The 19,018-nt window shown below is 34.8% G+C and overlaps 1 non-coding gene across 1 annotated transcript; it reads right to left on the reverse strand.

The window, feature by feature from the left end:
- Nucleotides 1-16,249: 16,249 nt before the first annotated feature.
- Nucleotides 16,250-16,322, reverse strand: TRNAT-CGU (transfer RNA threonine (anticodon CGU)). The gene has a single exon. It is a non-coding gene; the product is annotated as a tRNA-Thr (tRNA).
- Nucleotides 16,323-19,018: the final 2,696 nt, after the last annotated feature.

Raw genomic sequence — 19,018 nt, forward strand, 5'->3', positions numbered from 1 at the left:
AACAATAATAACAAAACATGTGTTAGAGTTTAATTCAATATTGAAACAATAAAATATTCAAACTATAGGCCTACATTAAGAGGATCCAATTTCATACGATACAAATTGGCAAGTTTTATGCATCTGGCAACCGGTGAAAGAGAATAATAATAATAATAATAATAATAATAATAATAATAATAATAATAATAATAATAATAATAATAATATAATCGTCACAATAATAATAATAATAATGATAATAATAATAATAATAATAATAGTAGTAAATCCCCCTCTTAAGTGTAGCGGCTATTCAAAGAATCCTTAATAATTGTACCTTCAAAGTATAGTCGCAACGATAAGATCAGTGCGATAAAGAACAGAGAGGTAGGCCTACTTAAAAAGAACTGCAATTGAGTTCCTCTACCTAAAGAAATCTCACATTGTTAGATCTTTTTATTTGCGTCTGAAAGGTTCGCTTTGCCTTTCTTTTCATTTTTAATGTAATATCATTTATTATATTATAGATCTTACATTATCAATGAAGCTTTAATATGTGGAACAAATAAAGATTTATAAAATTGTCTGGTGTTAGTTCACTTCATGTTGGATCTACAGCTTTGGTTTGCATCGGCTTACTTGATTTTGGTTTGGATTAGCTACGTTGGTTTCATTTTCGGACCATATATGTGTTATTCGAGTCAATTTAATTCTTTTTGGTTTAGTTTTGGTAATTTTTGTAGAAGTAAATTTGATTTTGGTGAATTTGGTTGGTTAACAATTTGATGGAACTGGATTTGATTTGTCTTTTTCCTAGAACTGAATTTGATTGAAGTTTATTTAGGATTGTGAGTATTTAGTACTATGAAGATTGCTTTTATTTTGTGTGAATAGCTTTAGTTTTATTGTCCGTTTCCTTTTAACGTCACTAGATAGCAGTAATTAACATGTTCTCAGTATATTTCAATTTATCTGTATTAGCCACATGGTGGAAATTCATAACTTGAGGTCAGCTCCGGATTATGCATTTCCGAGAGAACTCTAACTTTATACCTGGTATTCGTACACATAAATTTATACAGAAATTCCGATATTTCATTACTAATTGAAGTAATTGTTATGATTTATTGACATTAATTTTCAACAAGAGTAACGTTGCGCGTAGTAGAGTATAAATATAAATGAAACCCTCGGCACATGAAATCCATATCTGGTTTGCTAGCAGTTTTGTTACACAAAACCATGTAACGTTATTAATGCATGCTAATAATTTGAAACAATATTGTATTGCAAGTACAATGAAAGTGTTTCCTTCTAGTGACATATGCCGACGTGTTTATTGCTGAAGTAAGACGTCATAGTCAACTGACTAATTTGTACAGACAGCTAAAATGTGAACTATCAATTTGATCACATTTTTTGTAAACATTATACTATAATTATTTTTGTCTGAATGCATATTATTGCGACGAAAACTTGATTAAAACATGACTGCTCTTGTACCAAAATTTCGGCATCATAAAGTGAGGAGTTTCATTGCAACCACTCTTCTGAGGGAAAAGCGGGAGTTTTATGAAGGAGGACACTGCTTGGCTGAGGATTAGTGCTTTCTGGTTGTGCTGATAGCGTTGCGTGCCAACAATATGAAGTTGAAACTTATGTTCAGGTTTCTGTCCAGCGACAGTTCTGATATTCTATTTTATACTTTGAATATTGATTAATTAATAACTAAATTATAATAAGACTAAAGTTATGATGATAGCAAGGACAGAAGATAAGATACAGGAGATTAAGATTGAAAGCGAGGTAAAACAGCTACACCAGGTGGAAAGTTATGAATATTTGGGAACAGTGATAGGTCTATATCAATCCAGAAAAATACAAGAATAAATACGCAAGAGACTTCAGAAAACTACAAAAGCTTATTATTCATTAAGTAGATGTGTATTAGGAAAAGAAGAAGTAGAAAAGAAAACTAAAACAAGAATGTACAAAACAGTAATAGAACCAATCCTTAAGTATAGTAGTGAAAGTTGGACGATGGCTAACAGTGATACAATTATGATAAATGCAATGCAAATGAAAAGTTTGAGGAGAATTTTAAAGAAAACACGAAGAGATAGAATAAGAAATGAAAGGATAAGAGAAGATTTAAGAATACAATCAATCCAAAAGACAATATAAGATAAACAACTGTCATGGTTTGGACACGTTAAAAGGATGGATGTAGATAGGAAAGTACGCCAGTTCATGGAAGCTAGACCCATAGGAAGAAATCCAGTAGGAAGACCAAGGGCAACATGGGAAGAAGAAAGAAAACGAATAGCATCCAAGAGAGTAAAGACATGGAGCCAGTTAAATAGACTGACAGAAGATAGAGTGCAGTGTAGTAGATGGATCCGAGGAAATCCCCTAACACCACGATAGTGGTATACTAGGGAAGTTGAAGAAGAAGAAGAAGAAGAAGAAGAAGAAGAAGAAGATTAATTGGTAACCCGGCATAATCACAATTATATACTTCCATACAAAGGTAACTTGTTTCCTTCAAGGAAAATTCTCCTGTAGCCGAGGCCGAGATTCGAAATCGGGACCTCCAGATCTGAAAGCCCATATGCTGACCACCTGACCACGGAAGTAGTTATTGTACTATTGAAGACATTGAATAACATGAGTTTGTTCCTAGGAAGAAAAAATTATTATTTTGATAAATACATTCACGAACAATCGCAATAAACCATACAAGATAGCTTCAAATGCCTTCGGTTTGGTTCAAATTCTGGTTAAGGCAAGTTACCTGGTTGAGGTTTCTTCCGGGGTTTTCCCTCAACCAAAAGAAGCAGAATTGCTGGGTAACTTTCGATGTTTGAGCTTGGATTCATTTCGCCGTCATAATTACTCTTTCCCTCTTTCGTTGCTTTCCAAGGTTTCGGGCTTGCTCCGATATAGAGTCGGCTGCGAGCCACCGCCGAACCTGGAGTCCGTGGATATGTGGTCATTCGTTGCTGGTGGTAGCGCTATGTTACACTCTTTGTCCTTCCCTAAAGGGGGAATAATAGATAATAGATAGGTACCGAAATGTAACAATTAACCTAATTATTGAGACACTGAACCAATTTTCCTAAATTAAATTATATTTTATCGTTATGAGAACTTTTTCAAATTTCTGAACCAGTGGTTCCCAAACTTTTTTAAGGTGCTACCCACTTTTGAGCAAAACATTTGTTTGCGTCCCCCCTCCCTGCACTGCCGTACCGGTATTTAATTCCATTAAAAAACAGGAATCCCTGTAAAATTAAAAACAACAATTTTACTCAAAACCAGTGGATACCACCCAACTTCTAATGTGCCGATGAATGCAAAACAAGAAATCGGAATAAGCAAAACTATTTTCCTATTCTCTTTTGTTCTTAGACTGCCCTTTCTTGCTGATATGTTTTTCGAACACTTAAAACACTTTGAACAGTACTTTGGAAGGCCAAGAAGTTTACATAGTAACAGCCAGAGATACAGTCGAGTGATTTATAAGGAAGCTTGGTTTTTGGTCGACATCACTTGACAAAAAAAGTAATTATTCATTCCAGTGTGTTAAAGAACTCGTGGAAAATTTGTGATAGGCTACAAAAAAATACTGAGTTTGTTTTTCCATGCATAGGCTACAGTTAAAAAAATGTCATGTTTTATTTAACGACGCTCGCAACTGCAGAGGTTATATCAACGTCGCCGGATGTGCCGGAATTTTGTCCCGCAGGAGTTCTTTTACATACCAGTAAATCTACTGACATGAGCCTGTCGCATTTAAACACACTTAAATCCTATCGACCTGGCCAGGAATCGAACCCGCAACCTTGGGTATAGAAAGCCAGCGCTATATCAACTCGCCAACCAGGTCGACGCTACAGTTAAGTATGCACAGTTTGAAGTAATAGTATTTTTTATATATTTTCCGGAAAAAACTCGAAACAGTCATAGATGAATACTGAATTTGTTTTTAGACAACTGCATTCAACTAATTGAAATTCGGTATTAAAAACGATTCACTGAAAAATGTATCTTGCAACATTGTTTATATTTTTATGTTCAAGATAGTACAAATTAAATTAAATGTGCTATTAATAAGGCATTTTTTTCTTGCATTTTGTTAACTATATCGCGATCCTCCTCTGCTCTCCACATGACCCCTCCCCCAAAGTGTCGTAACCCACACTTTGTAAACCACTGCTCTAAACGATTTCGAAATGTTCTGTATTTAAAACAAATCTGTACTTGCTATAAAATGTTTTTCACCAGGAAATTAGGTTTTTTGGAGTAAGTAATCATCTGTAACATGTAAGAAAGTATTGCTCGAAAATTAAAAGTGTCATAAAAACATTCACATTTTTTATGTTTCCTAACCGTATCAATGTGAAAAAAAATCAGTCACTAGTATTAGTGCAGGCGTGATTTATTAGATTTATTGCATTCTTCCATACAAAAATACAAACAAAAATATTATTATTATACTCCAATTTTACAGAGAACCCTATTTTACCTGAGATAGGTATGTTAGGGTTATAAATAAATTAATAATAATAATAATAATAATAATAATAATAATAATAATAATAATAATAATAGTAATAATATGATATTGATTAATGAAGTCTCCTATTGAATTAATCTTACGTTTCAATTATGAAATTAATACAATTTTACAAATCTATAAATTCAGCAAATCTGTACAAAGTTTTATAATTTATACACATGAATGAATGAAATGCAATGAGATGAAATTAAATACTAAAATACAATCTGATATTTCAATTAACAAGTCTCATGAAATGTATACTATATTATAACCTAAGCAAATAACTAATCCTAATATTCACTAGAATATAGTTTAAATTTCTGTGGGTTGAAATCTCTGAAGACGTTACACAGTTTTCCGTTAAACAATTTTGTTACAAGCAGTTTCTAAATTTTATACAACACATTTATTGTGAATCTATTTTAAATTATTATCCTAATTTATTTCTATCAACTGTTAATTTAAATATTTATAGCAAAATATATAAAAACTATAGAAAAAATAATAATAATTCAGTGGATATATACAAATTGTATCGTGTGTTCAGATTACAACTTTTGTGAACGTAATTTACATATCTCATAAAATCTTGATAACAGCATTTATTTCGGAACACTTGTAATGGTGGGGAGTACTTGGTGTCGCACCTGTCTAATCGACAAACTAGTTCAAGACGTTGTAGTTCAAATTTGTGACACTCAAATAACAAATATTGGACAGTTTGTAGGGAGTCATCACATGTATAAATATTTCCACCTTCTGCTTCTATCTTGAACCTTTCGAAATAGCTACCAAACTTGCCATGTCCAGATAAGAACTGTGTAAGAACAAAGTTTGGTTGCATTAACTTAGAATTTACTCTATCATATATCGTAGGGAAGTATAATTGCCTAGTTAAAGCCCCCTTTGTGCTGCTAACCCAGTAATCATTCCATTGATTAATTACACCTGCTTTTAAACGCTTCTTCACATAAGACATAGGGCATTTTGTGTACATATATTTCAGATCCGAAGCGGCAGCCTAACGAAAATATTATGTACTAGCCGTACCCGTGCGCTCCGCTGCACCCGTTAGAAACAAATATAAAGTAATTACATAATTAAAATAGGACATTTGATCCAGGGAACATTCGTGTTTGATAGAAGGATAAATCGTTTATTATGTTACTTAAATTGTATTAAAAAAATTAAAATGCGATTGTTTTGATCCAGAGACCACTCATTTGGTCATAAAAATTATTTTAGGAAATGCAGGAAACGAATGCCTATCAAGTTTTCTGTGCATAAGAAGCTATTTTAATCTTACCTGTCCTCGATTCACTCAGAAGTTACTGTAATAACATTATAGCATTATGTCCATCTAGAGAAACTACACTTTCCAATGGTGAATTAATAATTAATTATACAAATCGGTTAATTTAGCTTCCGATATTACTTCATACAAACACAGAAATATTCTCTGTAGGCTATGTTTCATAGCTTTCGATTGTTGTGTCCAAGGCCCCTTATAGACGAAGTCATTTGTTTTTTATTTCATTACACCGCCTTAGATGGCAGTTATTTTAATTTTGAAACCCAGTTATCTCATTAAATATCAGTCCTATCAAAATTTTGCATGGAATAAAACTTATAGGAAATTATTTTTAAAGAAACTTTTGTTATGTAATATTTTTTACGAAAATTAATAATAAGGGAGATACTTCAATTTATTTAATTCAAGCCCCCTTATAACCCCCCTTTTAAATAAAATATTTTGAATACCAATATACCTAAAATCTAAGTCACAACGAACTTAATTTAAATTCCAATTTTCATATAAATCGGTTCAGCCATTATCACGTGAAAAGGTAACAAACATCCAGACAGACAGACAGACAGACATACAAACAAAAATTTTAAAAAAGCGATTTTCGTTTCAGAGCGGTTAATTATATATGTTAGGACCAATTATTTTTGGAAAATCGAAAATTACCAGAACAATTTCGGCTACAGATTTATTATTAGCATAGATTTACTAATATTAAGCCTAATAGCTGTTAAAGAAACATCCTTGCATTTTCACAAGAGAATTAAACAGTGTACACATTAACATTATATAAAGTAGGTGAACATATATTAAGACTTCATCATATATCGCGTAAAAGTATATTCACTTTTTTCTTTCTGGTTACTTTGCTTTTAGAAAATTACAAAATGGAAATTGTGTGTACTTTACACTTATAGCCTGAATAAAACCATGTTTATGATGTATCACACCTTTAGTAGAATAAGACTTAATTTCAAGAGGAATTTAAGTTAAAGATTACGTTTCGTAAAAAATTTAATCAAACTTACCGGTAGTCGTGGAAGTTAAACATGGCTATACAAACGGTAATAAATCCTGCAATTAAGCCACTTGATATGTGCGTACATGTGTACAAGAGCAGATTAAACAGGAGAGAAATATGTATTTGCCTACTGCCTTCCTGGTGAAATACGTTACTTAAAAGCTAAACTGTTTGAACATTTCACGTACTACAGAAGCAAACAGTTTTTAGATGAAAAAAGACAAGCTCTCCTGCATTCAGATTTAGTTAAAACAGAGACGGTTTAATATGTATCACAAAACATTCAAGAGAAAAAAATTGTATTTACTTGTAGAGTCGCTGTGAGTGGAATGGTTAAATCGTCGGGCTGTATGATTCTATTCGACTCCAAATAAGTTTTACAGTTACGCTGTGGTTTACGTGCAACTTGGGAAAGTGTTTGTGCGATACATATTTATTTAGTTATTTGTTGTTGTCTGTCTGTCTGTCCGCCTATCCGTCGGTTCGTTCTTCCGTTCATTCATTTATTGATTCATTCATTCATACTGGCAGAGTTAAGGTCACTGTAAGGCTTTCTCTTCCACTCAACCAGTATAAGAACAATAGCAAATATAAAAATGACAGCAATACAGAATCAATTTTTAGTAGGTTATTTTACGACGCTGTATCAACATCTCAGGTTATTTAGCGTCTGAATGAAATGAAGGTGATAATGCCGGTGAAATGAGTCCGGGGTCCAGCACCGGTAGCTACCCAGCATTTGCTGATATTGGGTTGAGGGAAAACCCCGGAAAAAACCTCGTCCCACAAAAAATTTTAAGCTTTTTCAAATTAAAAATTGAATTCAAAAAAAATAAAAAGAAAAAGTCTTGCAGCGACCGGGAATCGAACGCAGGCCACCTGGTTTCGCGGCCAGACGCGCTAGCCCTTACTCCACAGGTGTGGATTACAGAATCAATATTATGTACATATTTATGTATTTATTCACACTGCAAATGGGTGTATACCCGGTGGCAATGGTAACTAATTACACTCAATGACAGTAATAAATACAACTCATAAAATAATAATAATAATAATAATAATAATAATAATAATAATAAAATAATAATAACAAGGAGTATCCTAAATTAAATGAAGCATGGTCACTTAAAATAACATTTAAAGTAAATCTAATTTGTATCTTAACCCTAAGTTCGAACTAAGACCTACGAGTGTGACAGGTTCATACCTGCACAAGTACCTTTCGGCACTAGCTACATTTATTTCGCTGTCACTCACTCCCTGCACTGATTCTACCTCATTTCACTAACACTTCTAAACATTTCATTGTTCAAATACTTTGCACAGCCACTTCACTGGCACCAACACACTTCACTTACACAATAGACTTCACTGACACTACACACTAGACTGACACAACACATTTCCTCACTGATAGAACACTTCAAATAACAAGATATCAATTACACCCTTTACGTAGTGTGTATAATATACTACCGTCTATTAGTAAAGTCCTTAAGCCTATTTTTAAATACATTTTTGGTTATTGGTAAAGCCTTTAGTAAGTCTGCAGGTAAAGCATTCCAGCATACAATAATAATAATAATAATAATAATAATAATAATAATAATAATAATAATAATATCTATTCATTATTTTTATTTACTCGCTAATATTTATTGCGCAGTACAACAGCCTGGAGCCACAATAACAGTTCAGCACAAGATAAAAGTAGCACAATATTTACAGTGATCAAAGAATTACAAAAACAATGCATACAAATAATTATTAAAATTAGAGACAAATACAAATAAACAATAATGACAAAATGAATAAATAACTGCAAAATATATGATACAGAAAATCTAAAAAACAACACAAACGAATGAAATTGAAATTAATGTGATTTTGATGAGTATGCTTAATATAAGAATAACCAAACAACAAACTATACATTAAACGGATCTGAACTAATACAACGTAAATTGGCAGCTTTCATGCATCTGACAACTGGAAAGAGAGATTTTTGGCTTATAGGTATAAAAATGGTTTGCAATCTGAAGCCATTCGAAGGGGCCCGAAGGTAGATATTGCTTATGAAGGATTCACAATATCACCCTTTAAGGCCTTACGAAAGAATAAGTAATCAAGTTCAAGACGTCTAGCATAAAGGTTAGAAAAGTTGAAATATATTTACAAGTACGCTCGTAATTGAAAACAGACAGTGTGGGAAATGCTACATCGGGCAAACGGGACGCACCATTATGGAACGGTGCAAGGAACATCAACGCTGCATAAGACTGTATTACCCCGATAAGTCTGCAGTAGCCCAACACAGCCTAGAAACTGGTCACAAGATAGATTTCGGCGCCACCACCATCTTGGACAAGACATCAGGTTACTGGGATTTGGTTATCAAGGAAGCCATCGAAATCCAGCTAGATGGCAATAATTTGAACAGAGACGAGGGTCTACAGCTGAGTACAGCATGGAAACCTGTCATCAATACGCTTAGACCACCAGCACACGGCAGACAGTCGGGACCAGCAACTAGCTCCTGATTGGCTACCGCTTCCACCAACCAGAATGCGCCTAGCGGTCGGGACTAGGAACTAGCTCCTGGTTGGCCCGCAGCGGGAAGCACTACTATTGCATATATATATATACCGGCTAGACATGCCTTGTCATCGAACAACAGATGACAGCGTCTTGCCATCCTAACGGCAAACACCAGCCATCTCCTCCTCGCCCCGTTCCGTGATCACTTGATCAAATCTCCGTCCCCCCTCACGTATGTGGTACCTAAGAGGTTACGTCCAATTTCGGGTTCCCCTTCAAAATATTCTAGAGCTCCTTCAGTTGAGCAGCGTAACCCGGAGTGAGACTAGTGGCCAACAGGCTTGGAGCTCACATATTTAGTTTTGTACAGCCCCCAACCCCTTGCAAGGACGCGTTTTGCGTACCTTTTAAATTGTCCTCCCAATTCTCTTTCGATTTTTCGATTTTCGGCTAGACATGGTCCCACATCACTTCATTCCCTGAAGAAGATAGCAGAGCTAGCCGTCGAAAGCTTGGAAGCAAATCTCCAACTCACCTGGCTGAGAACCCGAGAAGTGTTATTCTACATCAAACGCCGGCAAAGCCTAAAGTCATACATGTGTCCAATAGTCAATGAGAATGGAGATACAGCTGTTTGGATGTTTGTAAAGTATCACAGAAGGTAATACAAAATACAACTAGATAAGAAACTATAGTATTCAAATGTATATTCTAATGGTTTTTTTTTTAATCTTTCGTGCCTGTAGGTTCCTTATGGAAGCTATTTTTTTACTAGTTTATTCTCAAAGTAAGAGTCAATCGATCATTATACCAAATAAGTAAAAATTTGTCTATTGTTTCTCTAAGAGTTACTTCAAACATCATTTATTTGCATATGTAATCACCAGGCTTCGAGACTTCGGACCCGATGGAGAAGTTCAGTGGGAAATCCGCATAACGGCATACTGAGTATAGTGGTAAAGCGTACAGTGGGTGGGGGTACTATAGAATGAATGCCAACAAATACGCAAAGGAAAACGCTCTGGATTTGAAGGTTTTGATGAATAATTTGGTTTTCGTACAAACTGTGTCTGAAACTATTACACGGTTAGAGAAGTCAGAGCAAGAGATGCCGGAAGCCCTCAAATTAATTTAGAAAATGATGCAGACAATTAATGAGACATCAGGTACACCGGGAACTGAACGTGTAAAACAGAAGTGGAAATCAATTTTATGTAAAAATAACGGAGAATAAAGACTGTCTCTTACTGCAATGATGTTAGGTTTTTTCGTTTTGCTCCTATCACGTCATGCGGCGTAGAGCGCAGCTTTTTACAGTACAAACTTTGGCAGATAAAACGAAAAAGATTTACGTTTGAGACACTGAGAATGTATCTTGTAGTAGGTACATTGCAATTTGGTACTGTAACTGCACTTCCTAAAGACGACCAATAGGATAAATGAAAAAATTAAAATTCTACATGCTTATTTCCACCATTAACACTGTGTATAATTAAACACAAATGCTTATAAAAGACAGAAGAATAAATGCTTTTCACATTCTTTTGACATTATCATTGTGGAATGTGTATTTACTTTCAGAATGTACATATGCCTGTTTCTCCATACTACCGTACTCTACTCTAAATAGCAACGTTGTTAATTCAACACATCTCTATCTACCTGCAGCGAGTCAACAACCTATAGTGCATGCACAGTAAACTTATTGTATCGGGTCCAAAGTCTCGAAGTCTGGTAATCACCATTAAAATTCAGATAGTCACTAGTGAAGATAGCTAATCACTTCATCGCTGCTTTCAAGTCCTCGGCATTCACTCGGAGAAGCTTTTCAAGGAAAAAAAATAGGTGATAATCGCTCTAAGCCATGTCAGGGCTGTATGGCGGATAGTGAAATAAGTTCCACTTGAAACATGGAAACAAAGTTGTGGTGTTAACGAAGGTTTTATATTTACGAAGGCGACACTATATGTTAGCAGACTACAGTACGCCTTTTATTTTACATTGACAGTAAATCACAACATGAACTTCGAAATAGGCGAAGTCCTCGGTTGTATTGCTCATTTTGAACCACAAAATGGTACATGGCTTCCAAAGCAATTCACTTTGACATACTGCTTTTGCGGGAACTTATTTCAAACTCTGTCATCAGCTATATTCGACAGGGAATTAATTCATATCACTAAATGAAATAATAATTCAAATACTTCAAAATCGGGTAATGAAATATAAACAATAAATTTTTTCTTGCCCTTCCAATACCTCTCGAATTTATTCTTTACTTTACAGCGCCTATTACTTTACGATTCTTCAAGAGAGATTTCGCGTGTTGATTTTGGAAGGTTTCCCTGTAATAAAACGCTCGTGTTAAAATAAATAGGCCTACTCACACCATTAAAGATTATTTTTACACTTTTTCAGTCGTGTGTAGAAACTTAAGACCACCGGCGTTTTGTACCTACTGGATGAATAGATTTCAGAGAAACCGTAATGCGGAAACCCGACTGTCGGTCTAGCCGTCGCAGACGCCGGTTACGTAGAAAACTTTCTGTCGGTGAACACAGCAAAGCATCGGTAGTTCGGCACATCACAAACACTTACTACAGTATAATATATTACTAAATATAAGCAATTAAAATGTAACTCACTTGTCAAAATTAAGATAGGAGATGCTGAAATTATCTTCTTCCAGACATTTGTCGTAACCTGTTTTAGAAGTGAGTTATAACTCGCTTCAGTCTAATAAGAAATTGAGACGATATAATTTCCAGGATGCTAATTTGTAGTTTTTCCAGTATATGTATATTATTTTTGTAATCTTTTGTCGTTTAGATTTCCCCATAAAGAACCTGACAACCATATCACGACTGTCTATAAATGGGCCCTTTATTAGGCACAGCGAAACTTTGAAAAAAAAAAAAAAGGACACTAGAACTGAGTTTTGAGACTTTTATTTATAATCAGATATCTTCCATTTTTAACTGTATGCTATATAAATTATGAATAAGGTATGTGCAAATTTCAGCTCAATCAGACTCCTAGTTTTGAAGTTAATTTTACTTTAATTATTTTTCAAATTAGTGATATAATCAAAATTTTCCATTCGCATTACACTTAAATACAGCAAGTTCATATTTTTTCATATGGACTCTGATTCACGGGAAATATTTTAACTTTGAGAAATTTATGATATCCAGCTGAGTTTAAGCACAAAAAATTTTTGAAAACCAAACATTTATTTATTTACATTTTTAATCTAATAATTTTTTTAGCTTCTGATTTTCAAGATACTTAACATGTCTCAACTTTATATCTCAGGTAATAGGCCTACATGCATCGACAAGTACAAATATTTTCATTGAATTTGGTGAAAACTGCATGTACATAGATAATTTTTAACATCATAAATCTAGTTTCTAGAAAAAGGTACATTTATGAAAAGAGGTGCAAAGCTAACGTATGAAGTAGGCCTATATAAAAATCGCTCCTACACCTCAAAGAACCTGTAGAAGCAAAAACCCTCGTACTATCAATTTCTTTCCTAAGTGCCCTAGGAGTATTTTCGTACAAATATTCGAAAATTCGTTTTGTGACAATCTTTTTTTTTTTTTTTTTTTTTTTCAAAAAGTCAGTCCTAGTGCTCCTTAATGGACAGAGACCTAAATTAAAGTTAAATAACTCACATCTGTAAGGAAGGAACTTATTTGCGTTGCTTCATGCTCTAAAACATAGAGGAATTATCAGCCTCTTTCCACGAAAAGGCATATTGTTCAATCGCTAATGATGTCCCATTTTGATTACTGCCATTCTCTCTTGACATATACATGTACAGTTCCCCAAAAAAGGAATGAGACAACTCTTGGTCGTCGAAAGTTAAAGTTCTACAGCGCGGTTCACGCGATATCGACGTAGCCAGGAAGACATCTGGTCGTGCGTGCGTAGTCCTATTTTCATCCTACTCCAAAGTATACACCAGTGCAAAATGTTATCAGTTGTCTGTCTATTTCTGGTATAGATATTTTTAAACCCTTCACCGTTTACCTTTTATAAAAGTTTGAAATATACCGTGTAACACGAAAGTTATTCACGAAAGATGGAGAACAAAATTTATTTTGAAATGACAAATGTAAAGCTACGGAAAAGACAGCAAGGAACATTGCAAGGACCATGACAAAGACAATAAGGACCACGATAAGAACAAAGATCAGATCCACGATAACTATTACAAGAAACACGACAAACACCACGACAAGGATTATGATAAATACGACATGATCCACGATAAGGATTACAAGGACCACAACCACGAAGGCTATTAGAATGAAAAGAAGGACCACAATAAGGACAAAGATCAGGACTATGATAGTACGTCAAGAAACACGACAAACACCACGACATGGACCACGATAAGGATTACGACAAGGACCAGGACCACGAAAAGAACTATTAGAAAGACAATAAGAACAACCACAAGGACTACGACAAATATATCAGTATTTTTAATGGGAACCTGCCTGCGGTGAGATTAAAAAGCTAGATAAATGTCTGTCCATCTTGTCTCGGTGGCTGATATGGTTAATATTTAAATGTAGTTATTTAAAATCAATTTCTTAATGCTTGTTGTTAAAGCATTTTACATTTTTCAATTTCATTGTAATTGTTAGTTTTTAATGCAGTTATACTGTGTATATATGTATAATACATTATGTAAATTCATTAACTTGCTAGACAATGATGTTATATTTAAGTATTACTACCAATTACGCATCTTCCTTTTTCGGATGGGAGCTAGTTACCTTGTTAAATGTTAAATGTTATGTTTTATTTAACGACGCTCGCAACTGCAGAGGTTATATCAGCGTCGCCGGATGTGCCGGAATTTTGTCCCGCAGGAGTTCTTTTACATGCCAGTAAATCTACTGACATGAGCCTGTCGCATTTAAGCACACTTAAATGCCATCGACCTGGCCCGGGATCGAACCCGCAACCTTGGGCATAGAAGGCCAGCGCTATACCAACTAGCCAACCAGGTCGACGTTACCTTGTATTTATACAATAATTTGTAATATGTAGACTATTTGACTATGAGATTTGTAATCAATTTCGAATTTTGAAGAATATTCATATACGAGTATTACAATAGTATTGTAAAATCTTTGTTATTGTATGTAAATTTGCTTGCAATAAAAATCTTGTAATCTGTTAAAAATAATGTTATTTTTACTTGTATACATATGTCACTTCTGATAGTGTGGAAGCGAAAGACTTACGGCCTTAACTGTGCCAGAATAAGTACATAGATAAATAAAATTGTAAATAAGTACAGAAGGAAAAAATAAATAAACAAGTAAATAAATAAAAATTAACAAATAAATAAGCAATAAAATAAATAAAACAAATGAATACTTACTTACTTGGTTACTGGCTTTTAAATGACAAAACAAATAAATAAATAAAATAGTTAAATATATAAATAAATAAATAAATATGTATATAAATATATAAATAAGTCACGAGAGAATATATTGAAGGACCGGGAATACAACACATTCAGACTGCTACTTATATCCTCGCTCGTACAATAATCAACTGTAAGTGCTGTCTCAGAATCCTGTTGGAACAGGCAAAAATACTTTCCCCTTCCAAAATTCTCTAGAAAGAATTTCCTATTGTCTGTTGAGTCCTTTGTGGTTGATTACCCCGAACAACTGGACCAAGTTAAATTTCAGTACAATGCTACGAAGCCTTCGCCCAGAAAAGAGAAAAATGATAGTAACTTACAGTAATAAAATTATAAAAGCCTGAAATGTGATTCTCGTAACGTGAAGAGATACTGTCTCTGTGTAAGTTATCTGGCTATAGTCTCGTGCACCTGGACGCGTGGGCGTGCGGCAGGGGTGGGGGAACTCGGGTGGTGAGATCGATGGGCGTGTGGTCGCTGGTCCAGGGGAGACAGAGAGAGATGGAGAGCTAGGTGGTTGGTTCATGAACGTAAGGGTTGGTAGTTGTTGTTGCAACACTGCCACCACCAAAACCGGTTATATGATATTAATGGGGTTTGCAGGGAGTTTGATAAGGTAAAAGATGTTACATGCTGTTCATTATTACGAGGATGAGCTTCATGACTGGGCTTCGTATTGTAGGTCATGCCTACGTGGTGATTTGCAAATGAACTAATGTGGTCGCAGAATATTTACTTTCGTTCCTTTTGTATTATGAATATTTTTCGTGTTGCTAACGCAGAGGCGGTTTGGAAACTTTGGCTGCTCTGGTTTATACGATTAAGGCGCCTTTTCCTGAAATAATCACATATTCTGATTTACAATTTTTGTTGACAGTTAAGGAAATTCAAAAATGATTTATTGATAAATATGGTCATTAAATTAATATATTGGTTTAGTAATAGAAATAGAAAACTAGACTAAAATAGAAATGTTAAATGTTATCAATTAATATTTGAGGAGAAAATTCGCACCGGCGCCGGGGATCGAACCCGGGTCTTCGGTTCTACGTACCAAGCGCTCTGACCACTGATCTACGCCGAATTAAATCCACAGCACCGGATCGAACCTTCCTCCTTCAGTGTTTCCCTTTGTGTGGCCTGACTCCAAGTTAGGCATGTAAGTTGATATATATATGTATATATATATATATATATATATATATCTCTAGTGTCAACTGCCATTATACTAGGAGCGCACTCAATTGAGTGACTTATTTGGCCGGGATTCCGCAGTTATGATGCACTGCTAGCTGTGGGAATATTATACATATATTAATTTGTCCTACAGAATAATCTCTGTAATGTTGACAATTAATATTTGAGGAGAAAAATCCGCTCCGACGCCGGGGATCGAACCCGGGTCTTTGGTCCTACGTACCAAGCGCTCTGACCACTGAGCTACGTCGAATTCAATCCACAGCATCGGATCGAACCTTCCTCCTTCAGTGTTTCCCTTTGTGGCCTGATTCCAAGTTAGGCATGTAGTTGACATATATATATCTAGTGTCAACTGCTATTATTCTAGGAGCGCACTCAATTGAGTGACTTATTTGGCCGGGATTCCGCAGTTATGATGCACTGCTAGCTATGGGAATATTATGCATTTATTGATTTGTCCTACAGAATAATCTCTGTAATGTTGACAATTAATATTTGAGGAGAAAAATCCGTTCCGGCGCCGTGGATCGAACCCGGGTCTTGGTTCTACGTACCAAGCGCTCTTACCACTGAGCTACGCCGAATTCAATCCACAACATGTGTTATTTAACGACACTCGCAACTGCCGAGGTTATATCAGCGTCGCCAATGTGCCGGAATTTTGTCTCGCAGGAGTTCTTTTAGATGCCAATAATTCTACTGACAAGAGCCTGTCGCATTTAAGCACACTTAAATGCCACCGACCTGGTCCGGGATCGAACCCGCAACCTCAGGCACAACGCTATAATAACTGCGCCACCCAGGCTGACTAAATGAAAGGGGAAAGGACGGTAGAAAGAGGAGAAGGATAGGAAAGAGAGGAAGAATATAAAAGGAAGAGAATAAGAATTGGAGAACAAAATATGAATAAGAAGAAAAAATGACGAAAGAGAAGAAGAACGGGAAAGGGTAGTAGAAAGAGGAGAAGAATAGATAAGAGAACAAGAAGATAAGTGGATAGGCAATTTTGTTTGACGTCATCAGTTAAGTAAAAAAATAAAATAATAAGATCAGTCTTATTTTAACACGAGCGCTGCTCATTCGGTCTCAAATTTTGTTAATACTACTGTATCTCCTTTTTTATATTGATTGTATTATTTTATTTCTATTTCTCTTGTTTGTTTGTAATTATATTCTTTATTCTGTATATTTAAATTTAAATAAAATAAATAAAAAACAAAATAAATTAGTTGTTTTATCAGATTTTCTTCACTTAAGAAAGATTAGATCATATGCAGGGTCCGGCAGATTAATCTTTCTGATTTCAAACATAAATAAAATGAACAACATAGATCCTATTCAAAATTTTATTTACTTTGGTCGGCGGAAAAAGGCACATAAGTTAAAAAAGTCGATTTTTCTGTTGTACCTAATCACATAAGTCTAATATTTTTTCTAATTTTTGAAATAATAAATGTTCTTGTATTTTAAATTGAAAAGAGTCTTACTTTAACATATTATTATACTTATATTCAGTTAAGAGTAAATTAAAAAGAAAGTCTGTCCTGAAAAATTATTATTTTTTTACTTATATGCCTTTTCCCGCCGACCAAAGATTTTACCATCTTACAAAACAATGCTTGCCATTTTGACAACACTTTGTTTTGAAGATACTATCGTCCAAATGCTTGTCCTCACGAGTTATGCACTCCTCACACAGTGACTGTGAGTCCTTCTTGCTCAAAAAGTATGGCCTTATTATTCCAAATTGTGCAACAGCACACCAAACAGTAACGGAGAAGTCGCCGATGCATTTCTCATGGATTTTCTGGGGCCCAATACCGAAGGTTTTGTTTGTTGACGCAGCTCGGCGAATGAAAATGAACTTGATCACTACTGAGCACAACAGTGTCGCCTGAAACGTTTTCCAATATGGTTTCACAATCAGCTTGGTGGTTGGGTTAATCACGTTCCTGAAGTTCCTGAACCACCATAATACGGAAGGTTGTTTCCGATCTCTGGAAACAACTTTTGAATGACGTCATGTGCGTCAGAAGTCACACGACAGCTGAACTGTGGTGAGAGGTGACAGACCAGTAGTGAGTGATTTCATAGCCAGAGTGCACGGTGTCTCACAGCAGCAATTGCCAAGAAAATGGAGCTCTTTTGAGAAGGGTACATTACGATCCTTTCCAATGCCAAGTACAGTTAAGTGGAAAAAAAGAAGCCTGCAAAAAACTTGGTTTCGTTATTCCCAAGAAAGATATTTTCTGTTTACTTAATAAGACTGGTAAAGCTCAGATGAAATTAATTTGTATCATTTCGGAGGGTGCAGCATGTGGCGCGGGGTGGATTTGCTTGCTTTTTCCCCTCCGGAATTAATCCCATTCGAGCTTTGCAAGTCTTATTAAATACACAGAAGATGCCTTTTTTATAATAATAATAATAATAATAATAATAATAATAATAATAATAATGGTTTATTTTAACTGGCAGAGTTAAGGCCATTCGGCCTTCTCTTCCACTCAACCAGTATGATAAAAAATTACTACAGTGCTATGAATATAACATAATACAATACAATACAATACAATACAATTCAAAGCAATACAATACTACAAATACAAGACAATATAATACATAATTAATATAATACAATGCCAATTCTTTTCGTCTTCAGAACACCAATAAAATAATTATGTAATAATAATAATAATAATAATGATAGTCATATCTAAATTAAATGAAATTATTAAGCTCGATGACAAGTATAGTTTCAATTTGACTGCGCTCGTAAGAAATCGTTTAGCCTTTTCTTGAAAGTGGTTATTGTCTGGCAGCCCCTAATCTTCTGAGGTAGAGAATTCCATTCACGGGGAACTGAGACAGTAAAAGAGGATGAATAGTGGGATGTTCTATGGGCAGGAATTGCTAGGATTTGGCTCTCCTGTGACCTGGTGTTTAGAT

This window comes from Periplaneta americana, chromosome 4, assembly GCF_040183065.1.
Source record: "Periplaneta americana isolate PAMFEO1 chromosome 4, P.americana_PAMFEO1_priV1, whole genome shotgun sequence".
Classification (NCBI taxonomy): Eukaryota; Metazoa; Arthropoda; class Insecta; order Blattodea; family Blattidae; genus Periplaneta; species Periplaneta americana.